Below are 11,243 nucleotides of genomic sequence, written 5' to 3'. Positions count from 1 at the left end.
GAGTGGAGGGCGGACAGAGAAAGCCTGTGAACCAGGCACTAAAACAGCAGAGAATGTCCTATGGGTTGAACATAACTGCTACCAGGACCTGTATTGGGTAAATAAATTTGAGAAATATGAACTCCAAAAGAAGTCAGATTGCCTTTTAAAGACAAATTAATAATGGTGGTAAAGAAAGAGTTTGGAAGCAGCCATGGAGGAGTCTCAAAGTGGCCATCATGTATAAGGAGTATTTTGATTTCCCAATCATAATTAATGATTTGGGGGTAGGAGAGCACAAGCAGAAAGAGTGGCCAGGGATGCTTTGTCATCTGGTGGAAGCTAGGACTTTGTAACAGAAGATGGGAGAAGTGAGGAAAGAAAAAGTTTTAAGATACAAGAAATTATGGAGCAGACATCTCAGAGAGCTTAGTTGAAGTAGTGGGCTGATCCGAAGTGAGACGTTGCAGGTATGAGGTTAAAGAGGCTGGACAGCTGGAGCTGGGCAGTGGACTTTGGACACTGGTGTGAAAGGGCCCAGAATCGCTGTGACGGGAAGAACGTGAAGGTATGGTGGTATGCTAACAGCTGAGGCATGAATCCAAGCTATTGATGACTGAATAGAGGGCAGACATGCCCATTTGTAGCGAGCTCCCAGGAAGCTAGTATGCACTGTGTGACCCAAATGCCTCATTGGTAAAATGACGGACAGTGAGTTGTGTTGTGAGTGTTGTGAGGATCAAGTGAGATACTATACGTAAAAGCACTTTGCCAATCTTAATCCAGTGTGTACACATTAGTGATGATTATTTATGCAACAGACAACATTGCCCCACTCTTGCAATCCCGTTCTTTTGCCTCACCTTTCTGGAACATCACCTTACTTATTCTAGTATCTCTTCTCTAATATCAACCCTTGGAAGTTAGAATATTGAGGGAATTAATCATTTCAAAGAATCCTGCTGTCACTTGCAAATATAGTCCAGGAACTAGTTATCTAGTTCTTCAGTCCCTGGCTCATTCTCCCAGAATTCTAGTTCTCTGAGAGTCATTCATCCATCCCCTGCATAATAAAATAGATCAAATACTGTACTTAGGAATCAGGAGACCTAGATTCAAGTTCCAGCCTTGCTAGTAATTAGTTGTGTGGTTGTTGGCAAGTTCCTTGAACTTTATGTACCTCATTTTCATGGAAATGCAGGTTTTATATCTGGAAAAGTCCAGGCCAGTCCAACCTTTTCATTTTATAGATTGGGAAACAGACTTTGGTGGTTTATTCAATATCACAGAAGTGGTAAGTAATGGATCCTGGGATTTGAACTCAGGTTTTCTCAAAATCAGACCTTTTTTCTTTTTATGCTGCTTTCTCTAGGAGTCAAAATGTTTTAATTTTTAAGGAGAGTTGACTCCAGAAAATGAATTGAATTTCTTATCTATAAAATAACAGGATTGAACTGAATATGCTCTAAGGTTCTTTCCATTTGTAGAAATCTAAATTTAAGCTATTTTCAGGGATTCTGGCATTAAACTTTGACCCTTTACTGTTGGCATGCGGCAAACAGGAAGGTTTTTTTCAAATATGGAATAAATACAGTCAAATACAGTTAAGCAAATGATATGGAGAATACAAGATTCCATTGTACTTATTTATTGGCTAAAAATAAAAATGCATTTGCTTGGGTAGAGAAAAGGATTGCCTTAAACTTTCTCCTACAATAAGATATCTTCCATGCAAATATCAAAAATATACAAAAGATATAACAATAATGACCTTGTTCAATGGCTTTCTGATTATAATCAACTGAAGTATAAAATAGGGTGAGATGTGTTTAACTTATATTGGATTATATGGAAAGGTGGGGAAGGAGGGAGAAAAATTTGGAACATAAGGAACATAAGGTTTGGAACATAAGGGTGAAAGTTGAAAATTATCTTAGCATGGGTTTTGAAAAATAAAAAGTTATTATTGATTTTAAAAATAAAATACGGTGAGATAGCCTTGTCAATCTGTCCACTCAAATAGGTGGATCATGAAATAAGTTTAGAGCTGGAAGGATCCTTAGAGGTCATCTTTTTCCACCTCTTCATTTTTCAGAGGAAGAAACTAAGGCCTTTCCTAGGTCACCCAGGTAGCAAATAGCAGATCAGGAATTTGAATTTAAGTCTTCTTGATGCCATATCTAGCATTGTTCTCACGCTTTCTGTTCTCCAGATATTACTTGCTGCAGATATCTTGTTCTGACTTACCTAGCTCCAACTCTTAAATGAGATGCATAATCAAAAGAAAAAATTATTTTAAGTTCTGAATTTTTTTCCTTTCCCTTCTTCTACTCAATGAGATGACAAGAAAAACAAAGTTTTATTTCAAGTGCATGTTTTTGTGCAAATTAAATTACTTATATTGGCATTCTTCCCCCTTTTCAAAAAAAAAAAAAAAATTGAAATGAAGGAAGGAAACATCTTGTTTGACAGTGGATATCACATTTCATTATGAGGTTTTGGTCATAGTGTTGAGGAGAGTTCCTAAGTTTTTCAAAGAGGATTATCTTTATTAGTTCTGACATTTATTTTTATAAGATTTTGATTTCCATTTTTTCCTCTCTTCCTCCTCTCATCCTTCCCTAAGATGGCAATCAATCTGATATAGATTATGAGTGTATAATCATATTAAACACATTTCTATATTAGTTATGTTGTGAAAGAGGAATCAGACAAAAGGGAAAAAATGAGAAAAAAATTAAAAAATGAAAAAAATATGCTTTCATCTGCATTCAGACTTTATAATTCTTTCTCTGGACATGGAAGCATTTTCCATCATGAATTTTTTATAATTGTTTTAGGTCATTATGTTGCTGAGAAGAGCAAAGTTTATCACAGCTGATCATCTGTACAATATTGCTGTCATTAAATATATTGTTCTATTTGGTTCTATTCACTTCACTCAGCATCATTTTATGTAAGTCCAGATTTTTCTGAAATCTGCCTGTTAATCAAATCTTATAGAACAATACTTCTTACATTCATATACCACAATTTGTTTAGCCATTCCCTAATTGATGGGCATCCTCTAGATTTCCAATCAAAGATGATTATCTTTATAATATTATTGTTTTTGTACAAATTGTTCCCATTTTGCTCATTTCACTTTACATCAGTTAATATGTCTTCTCGGATTTTTCTGAAGTCATCCCCTCATTTCTTAATATAGTATTTTTTCACCTTCATAGAACATAACTTGTTCATTCCCCAATTTCTCATTTCTTTGCTGCCACAAAAAGAGGTGATGTATAAATATTTTTATATATATGGATCCTTTTTTCCCTTTGATTCTACTAGTTTATAGCCCAATATAATAGTGATTTATCTAGGTGAAAGGATATGCAGAGTTTAATAGCTTTTATGGGCATTGTTACTCAATCCAATGGGTATGAAGTGGAATCTCAAAGTTGTTTTAATTTACATTCCTTTTGTTATTAGGATATTTTTTCATATGGCTGTTGATAGCTTGGGTTTCTCTCTTTGAAAGCCGCCTATTTATATCCTTTTACTATTTATCAATTGAAAAATGATTCTTAATATAAATTTGACTCAATTCCTTATAAGAACCTTTATCAAAGAAACTTGATGCAAATTCCAGTTTCTCTTCTAATTTTAGCTTTATTGCTTTTGACTGACACACGAATCTCTCTTAATATTTTTAGTTTAAGTGTCTACACTATAAAAGCCAAGTAGATGAAGAATGGCTGCTGTAGAACTATGTCATATAGTTGGAGGAACAACCTGTAGAATCGGTCCAACAATATATACACCCTAAACAGATATGTTAATTATACCTTAATCTTAAGACTCAAATAAAAAATCCAGTAGTCAGTTGCTAAGCATTTTAATAAATAGCACCTATGTGTCATGCATTATGCTAAGAACTGAGGATACAAAAACAGTTCTTAAGGATTATTCATAAGGAGTTCATAATCTAATAGGGAAAGACAGTAAACAAATATGCCTGAACACACTTTACATAAATAGGACAAATAGGAAATAAGTAAGAGAAAGCACCGAAATCAAGAGAATTTGATAAAAGCTTCCTACAGAAAGTGGGAAGTGGTGGTGGTAGTAATAAATTGGAATGGGAAAAGACTTTTTTTTAATTTATGATTTTTATTTTCCCCAGTTACATGTAAAGCAACTTTTTTTGGGGAGGGTTATATATGTACATTCTTTTTTTTTTTTTTTTTTTAAACATATTTCCATATAACTCATGTTGGGAGAGACAAATCAGAAAGAGGAAAAATTACAAGAAAAATTAAAAAGATGAAAATAGTATATATTGATCTACATTCAGTCTTTATACTGGATGCAAAGACATTTTCCATCCAAAGTTTATTGGGATCACAAGGCTATTAGATTATTGAACCGCTGAGAAGAACCAAGTCTATCATAGTTGATCATCACATAATCTTGTTGCTGTGGACAAGCTAGTTCTGCTTGCTTCACTTGACATCAATTCATGTAAATCTTTCCAGATCTTTTTAAAATCAGTCTGTTCATTTTTTTAATAGAACAATATATTCCATTACTTTCAAATACCATAACTTATTCAGCCATTTCCCGATTGATGTTATACTCATTTTCCAATGCTTTGCTACCACAAAGAACTGCTACAAATATTTTTGCATGTGTGGGTCCTTTTCTTTGGAGTACAGACCTAGTAATGGCACTGCTAAATCCTTTTGTATGCACAGTTTTATAGCCCTTTGAGCATAGTTCCAAATTGCTCTCCAAAATAGTTGTATCGGTTCACAACTCCACCAATAATGTATTAGTGTTCCAATTTTCCAAGTAGGAAGAAATTTGAGGCAGGCAGATGCCCCAATAGGCTATAGGGATAGCCCTGTAGAAGGCAAAGGGATCAAAGAACCAGGTTAGACAATTAAGTAGATCCAGAAGTGACCACTAGAAGAATTGGCTGGCTTACCTTTGCTTTTAAATGACTCCCAATCTATACCTCAATCAACAGTATTGATATAAACTGATCTTTGGGGGAAGGATGGTCCTGAATTAGAAATCTCAAACCCCTCCTGACCTCTGGGAGGGGCCCCACCCTCCTGTTCATAGGGGGAGCACCCAGATAGTGATCTCCTCCTACAATCTAATTGGAGATCTTGGCCTGGGGAATAATCACCACCCTTTATAGAGTTGAAAATTAGTCCCTCAAATTTATCTGGAGTTTGGTTCCTAGCTCCAGGCAACCAAAAAACCCAATATAATCAAAAGTTGTACCCCAAACCTGCACTAAATTCCTTTTGGAAGAGCCAGATGAGTTATTTCTCAGTGTAATAAACCCTTTTTTTTTTTTTTTTTGCCACAAACCTCACTCAATTGGAATTGCAAATCCTTTTGCAAAGAACCTGTGGCACCCACCAGGGGTTCTCTCAACCCTCATTTTTCACACCTCAATAGTATTATGCCAATAGAAAGGCAGTGTGATGGGAAGACAGTTGTTCTTAGAATCAGGAAGACCTGGGTTCAAGTTTTGCCTTTGTCTCTGGTTGTGTTACTCTGGACATGTCCATGATCCTAGGCTCAGTCCTTTAAGATGTAAATTGTTTGGAAAGTTTTTCACCAGGAATCCTCTCTGTTGATAATCATAATTGCTTTAAAAGTTTACAAAGCCCTTCATGTAACATCCCATTTTGATGAGGTTCAGCTCCCCTCAATTCCCGATCAGGGAACCAAAAATGATGAGTTTGGCACAGAGCAGGGAGTTGTGAGAACTCCCTTCTGGTCCGTGCAGATCCTTCATAAATGAATTTACAAACCCAAAAAGTTAAACTGGCAAAAGAAGTTTATTATTAGAACTGAGAAGTGAGCTTTTGCAGGCTGACTTCCTTAGTGGCAGGGTCCTGACAGAGAAGTAAAGATCTAGCAGAGAAATCCTGACAGAGAGGTAAATAAGGTCCCGTTAGGGAAATAGGTGAGAGAGATAAAGAGGCAGTAATTCTGAAAAGAGAATGTCCTCCCAGTGGGCAGAGGTCGCAGCTATGCCAGGGAGAGAGAGGCTCCTGCTTCTAAGTCTTCTGCAAGGGATTGAGCTGAAGGAAGCTTGTTATATGGGTAGCTCCTGATGGGGGCCGGGAGCAGTTTGAGTTGGAATCAGAAAAGAGAATCTTCGAGTTGAGTGTCCCTGGACTAATCTCCAACTCAATAGAGGTCGATAGAAATCTCCAGCTCAGGCTAAGTAGGAGTTGTCCTGGACTCAACCAGTCCTGCCCAGGTAACAGAATGAAACTACTTTATTTTGATTCCCTGGGGGTGGGTCTCTCAGGGGAGAGCTTTTCTGAGAGAGTTTCCCAAGTTTTCCCCCAAAATCCAAGAGAAAGAATGAGAGTTTCAGGGTTCCCTTCATCCTTTCGATCCTCACTTTTGCAATAATTGCAAGTGTGATTATTTTCCCATTTTACAGATGAGAGAGAGGTTAAGCAACTTGCCCAGGATAATTAGTTCAAAGTACAAAAGAAACAGTCCATGTCCTCAAGGAGCTTACAATCAAATGGGGAGAGCCCACAAAAAGGAATTTGAAGTGAGGAAGAGGGGACTAGATATGCTCCTTAGAACTGAAGTTAAAGGGAGCAGCCTGTGGAGAATGGGATTGTTTCTTTTTTTTTATTTTTATTGAAAACAAAGTCACTTTATTTTAAATATTTTTTGACAGTATATATGCATGAGTAATTTTTTTTATAACATTATACCTTGTATTCATTTTTCCAAATTATCCCCTCCCTCCCTCTACTCCCTCCCTTAAGATGACAGGCAATCCCATATATTTTACATGTGTTACAATATAACCTGGATACAATGTATGTGTGCAAATCCAATTTTCTTGTTGCACATTAAGTATTAGATTCTGAAGGTATAAGTAACCTGGGTAGATAGACAGTAGTGCAAACAGTTTACATTCACTTCCGAATGGGATTGTTTCTGTCATGTCTGACTTCTCATGATCCCATTCTGGACTTTTTAAAATAAAAATTCTGAAGTGACTTGCCATTTCCTTCTCCAGCTCATTTTAAAGATGAGGAAACTGAGGCAGATGGGGTGAAGTGACTTGCCTAGCATTACATAGCTAGTAAGTATCTAAGGATGGATTTGAACTTGGGTCTTTCTGACTCTGAGCCTGGCACTTTCCCACTGCCCTGGAGCAGTAAAGCTCTAAGTAAGGCTTTGAGAGATGTTTAATGCTCTGTTCTCCAACTTCCAGTCAGAGGAGAGAGGCAACTAATGGTGATATAAGGCAAAGTTTCTTAACCTATAGGTCATGACTTCATATGGAATCATGTAAACTGAATGTGGACATTATGAAAATTTTGGCAAAGTGAAGAGTTTCTGAATGCAATGACGAAAAATTCAGAATCAACCATGAAAGGAATTAGAGGGATTTCTGGCAGCACTTACCTATGTTGCATCTGGAGACTTCACTGCAGCTTTGATTCCGAACACAACATACACTCTTTACACTGCACATGCATAAACTGCCAGAAATACTTTTGTTCAGATTTGAAATGGGATTGTATAAAATATGCTTAACAAAAAAGGGGTCATGAATGGAAAAAGCTTAAGAAGCCTGAGTTAAGATAATGTTGCATATCAAAAATATCAACTAGTAAGAATCTGGGGCAGGATTTGAGCTCAGGTCTTTCTGAATCCAAGAAGTCCAACACTCTATGTTCTATTCTACTTAACTGCTCCTGAAATTCCTCATGTGGTTTAAAAAAAAAAAAAAAAAAAAAAAACTTCCAGTGATATTGTATGGCTATAAGATATGCAATGATAATAATAAAAAAAATAAAGCTAAGCATCATTCTAACAGGTATGGTAAGATGAATGGGCTGCTGACCTTCCTGGAAATATAAGGAATTAGGCAGAAGTTGTGGAAAGTATGTCATCAGAAGAAAATATAACTAGAAAAAATTTTAAAAGGATGGATTGTTTATGAAGTAAAAGCCAGGAAAACTAATTAACTGCTCATTTACTCCATTAATACATACCACAAGGGCACTAGGAGGTGTACCCTGTGGTGAATTTATGAGAGGATTAAAAGAGCCTCAGAGTGGTCAGGCATAGGTGAGTTATACTCGGCATCATTCATTGGAGGGAAAATTCATATAAATGAAGTCAAAGACACCTGGGAATTTGCCATTTAGATCCCCAGACTCTGTTTCCACTTTTCATATATGTTTAAGTGATTTGATAAATGTATTCACTCCAAGTTATGAGTGTGACTTACTATATTGCCTCTTCCAGGGGTATTTGCATTTTAATGTCTAATTGTAGAATTTCAATAGGCAGGAAAGACATTTTAGAAGATAAGAAGCCTTTTTAGGGCCCCTGAAATAATTCCAGGAAACAGCTTCCATTTCTATAATTTATTAAGTTAAGACAGGTGGAAACTTGTATTTTGGGGGGAAATAGGAATCAAAATGGGGGAGAAGCTGAATAAGAGAGCTTCCCAGGTTCCTAAGAGAAATTGAGGGACTCATTCAAGTTCGCATAGGTAGGAAATAGTAGAGCCAAGATTTGAACCCTCATCTTCTCCCTTCAAACTTTTTCCCATACATCCTGCTCATCCAAGGAGCCAGGAAAGAATGGTTAGCTGCTCTCTTCTCCTTTCTTCTTCCCCAGTTGTCTTTCTCTTCCAATGAAGATGCTTATACAACTCTCTAGGCTTGCTTTTCCAGAATCTTGTGTTCTTTTACCCTCAAATGTCACTCTTCTCCCTGAGACTTGGCTCTGTTCCTTTTTGGGTGACCCTATCTTGGAAGATGACTGAAGGGATGTTAATATCATTATCTTGAATTTACTCAGCACTCAACTGTACCTTGGAGGCCCTGGAATGAGGAAATGAGAATACAATTTTTTTCCAAGCTAATGTGTTTTTTACTTCTTACTTCCTCTACTTTCACAGCTTTTGATTTTTCTGTAAAGGGGGAGATGGAAGAACAGGGAGGTGTAACTCCTAGCACACAGGCATCTTGGGGATATTCTGGAGAGAGAAAGTGAACTGCCTTAGGTTTATGGGATGAGGCAGGATGTCACTCTATCCATCCCCGGATACATAAATTCTGCCTGATCCTAGAGCAAAGAGGCAAACTATAGATTGTCTTCTCCAGTCCTTAAGGTTCTTGTTCCTGTCCATTTCCTAAACAAGATACTAGGAGAATAAAGGAGACAAAATCCCTTAGATTTGGGGGGAGAACAACATGGTTAGGAGAGTTTTAGGAACCTAGGGAATCAAATGATCATTGTCCCCTCTTTCCAATTCCCCACACCCCCCGGCCAGGTGCTCATTATGTCTACGAGATTCTGCTTGTCTCTGTGTTAGCTCACAAGTTCAGTGGTTCTGAAATTAGCTATATAGACTGCTAGACCCTCATATGAGGAAATAAGAATAGAAAAAGAAAATTCCCTTCCCCAATTATCACACAGTGATACCCCTAAGTGAGTGGCACAAAAGGGGCTCAGGTCTCCTGACTCTAGAGCCTGGGAACATTTTAGAACATTAGGAGAATTAGAGGTTTTCTGGTCTACTCCAGTTTTCCAGCCTATCTTCCATTTCCCTTCCCTGCCCACTGCCCAAGAATATACAGACTCAAATCAATATCCACATCTTTATTAAGATGCCCAGCAGGGCTAGGATCTGTGAGGCGAAGTCAAGTATCTATCAGCCCCCAAACTCCAGTGTCTGGGTGTGTGGATATCTGAGGAGAGAAGTTTTGATGCGTGGGTATCATTCCTGCATGGCACTGCTACCCCCTGCTTTAGCAGGTGACGTGATGAGGTGATCCTGGGCTTAGGAGGGTGATATTGGTCCCTAACGGGAGTTTCAGGAAATGACAGGCCTGGAAAAAAGGGAAAGGTGGTGGGAGGTAGAGGGAGGATGGTGTCCCCAATTCCTGATCCTAAGAGACAGATGGATAAACATACTTTAAACCCGTTTTGTCCCCCAAATCCATTTTTCCCACCAAATTCTTGCTCCTTACCTCACTTTCTAGACCATACCTTCTCAAGAAATTCCTGGAAATGGGAGGCTACTGAGAGGTTCCCAGGAAAAGAATCCTGCAATTTCAGATGCATGATGGTCCTGGGCCCTAAGGGACCATGAGCATAGTTCATGATTTAGGTGTCTGGCCCCAAAGTCTATGAGACATAGACTTTGGTTTGCCTCAGTTTCCAAGTCCTGCTTTCCTCAGGGATCCAAATGTCCAACTTTCCAGCCCTTCCAGGACCACCCTCTAGCTCCTAAGTGAAACAAAGACATCTGTTCCTCTCGCTCCTTTTAGGACCTCAGGGGTCCCTCCCCTCAGTTCTTTTTCCCATTGGGGACCAGCTCTCCACTCTTACCTGTCCCTTGTGGCTTGCTGGGCAGAATTAAAAGGAGGAAAAGAAGCATCCAGGGTTCCATCATGGCAAACTGATGACTGGGAGGAAACACGTTCCCTGAATTCTAAACCAAGCCTTTCTTCTCCTTGTCTTTCCTCTCTCCCCTATTCCTTATCCTACCTATACCTGCCCTTCTCTGCCCCAACTTTACTCACATACTTAAATGTACACACTTCTGTTTGGAAAATGGAAGGGGGAAGGCTACTTAACTGGATTTTCTAGTTTTCCTAATAGAGCTATGAGAGCAAATCATTTGAGTTCTGAAGGAAAGCAAAAGGGTAGGAGATTTGATGTTTGAGACTTGAATTTGAAGAGTTTGGAAGGAAGTCAGATTTTATCAATTGCAAGACATTTGGAAGGGACTGAGGACTAATTGAACAAGGGTGGGAATGGAAGTGTAGACACAGAGGAGAGGAAGGCTGAAGTTTTCTTGTGGGCTGTTCCTGGGCTCCACCCCAACATAGCCTCTAGTTCCTTCTTCGGGATTATGTATTAACCTCAATTAATCCCATTATTCACAACACTAATGGTTTTAGGAATGTGAGCCCAAAAAGGAAGGGGTGTGGTAGACCAGTTTCCTGAGGCTCTAATTTCCCTAGCCCTGGTGGCTCCTGGACTACTAGGAGAATTCACTTCTAAATATTTTCTTTCTATGTGTTCTAACACAAAACAGAAATCCATACACAGAGAGATGTACTTATTGAGCCTTGGGCATTCACCAAACATTCTCCTTCTACTATTCCCCTACCCCTGCTCCAGCCCCTTTTTACACTTAAATTCAGCATGTTCAGCTCAGCAGTAGACATACCAGGCACTCTTACACCCTG

The 11,243-nt window shown here is 38.4% G+C and overlaps 1 long non-coding RNA gene across 2 annotated transcripts; it reads right to left on the bottom strand.

Moving 5' to 3' along the window:
* Positions 1–9,630: 9,630 nt before the first annotated feature.
* On the bottom strand, positions 9,631–10,789 carry LOC141540885 (uncharacterized). Of its 2 annotated transcripts, none has more exons than XR_012481602.1 (3): positions 10,378–10,789; positions 10,017–10,124; positions 9,631–9,875 (listed from the first exon to the last, which is right to left on the bottom strand). It is a non-coding gene; the product is annotated as an uncharacterized LOC141540885 (long non-coding RNA). The 2 variants fall into 2 exon arrangements; XR_012481601.1 differs by having other exon boundaries at positions 9,804–9,935; positions 10,036–10,124; positions 10,378–10,779.
* Positions 10,790–11,243: the final 454 nt, after the last annotated feature.

The sequence above is a fragment of the Sminthopsis crassicaudata genome, chromosome 4, assembly GCF_048593235.1.
Source record: "Sminthopsis crassicaudata isolate SCR6 chromosome 4, ASM4859323v1, whole genome shotgun sequence".
Lineage (NCBI taxonomy): Eukaryota > Metazoa > Chordata > Mammalia > Dasyuromorphia > Dasyuridae > Sminthopsis > Sminthopsis crassicaudata.
The sequence above is the reverse complement of the archived record's forward strand: the minus strand, read 5'-3'. Positions and strand labels throughout refer to the sequence as shown.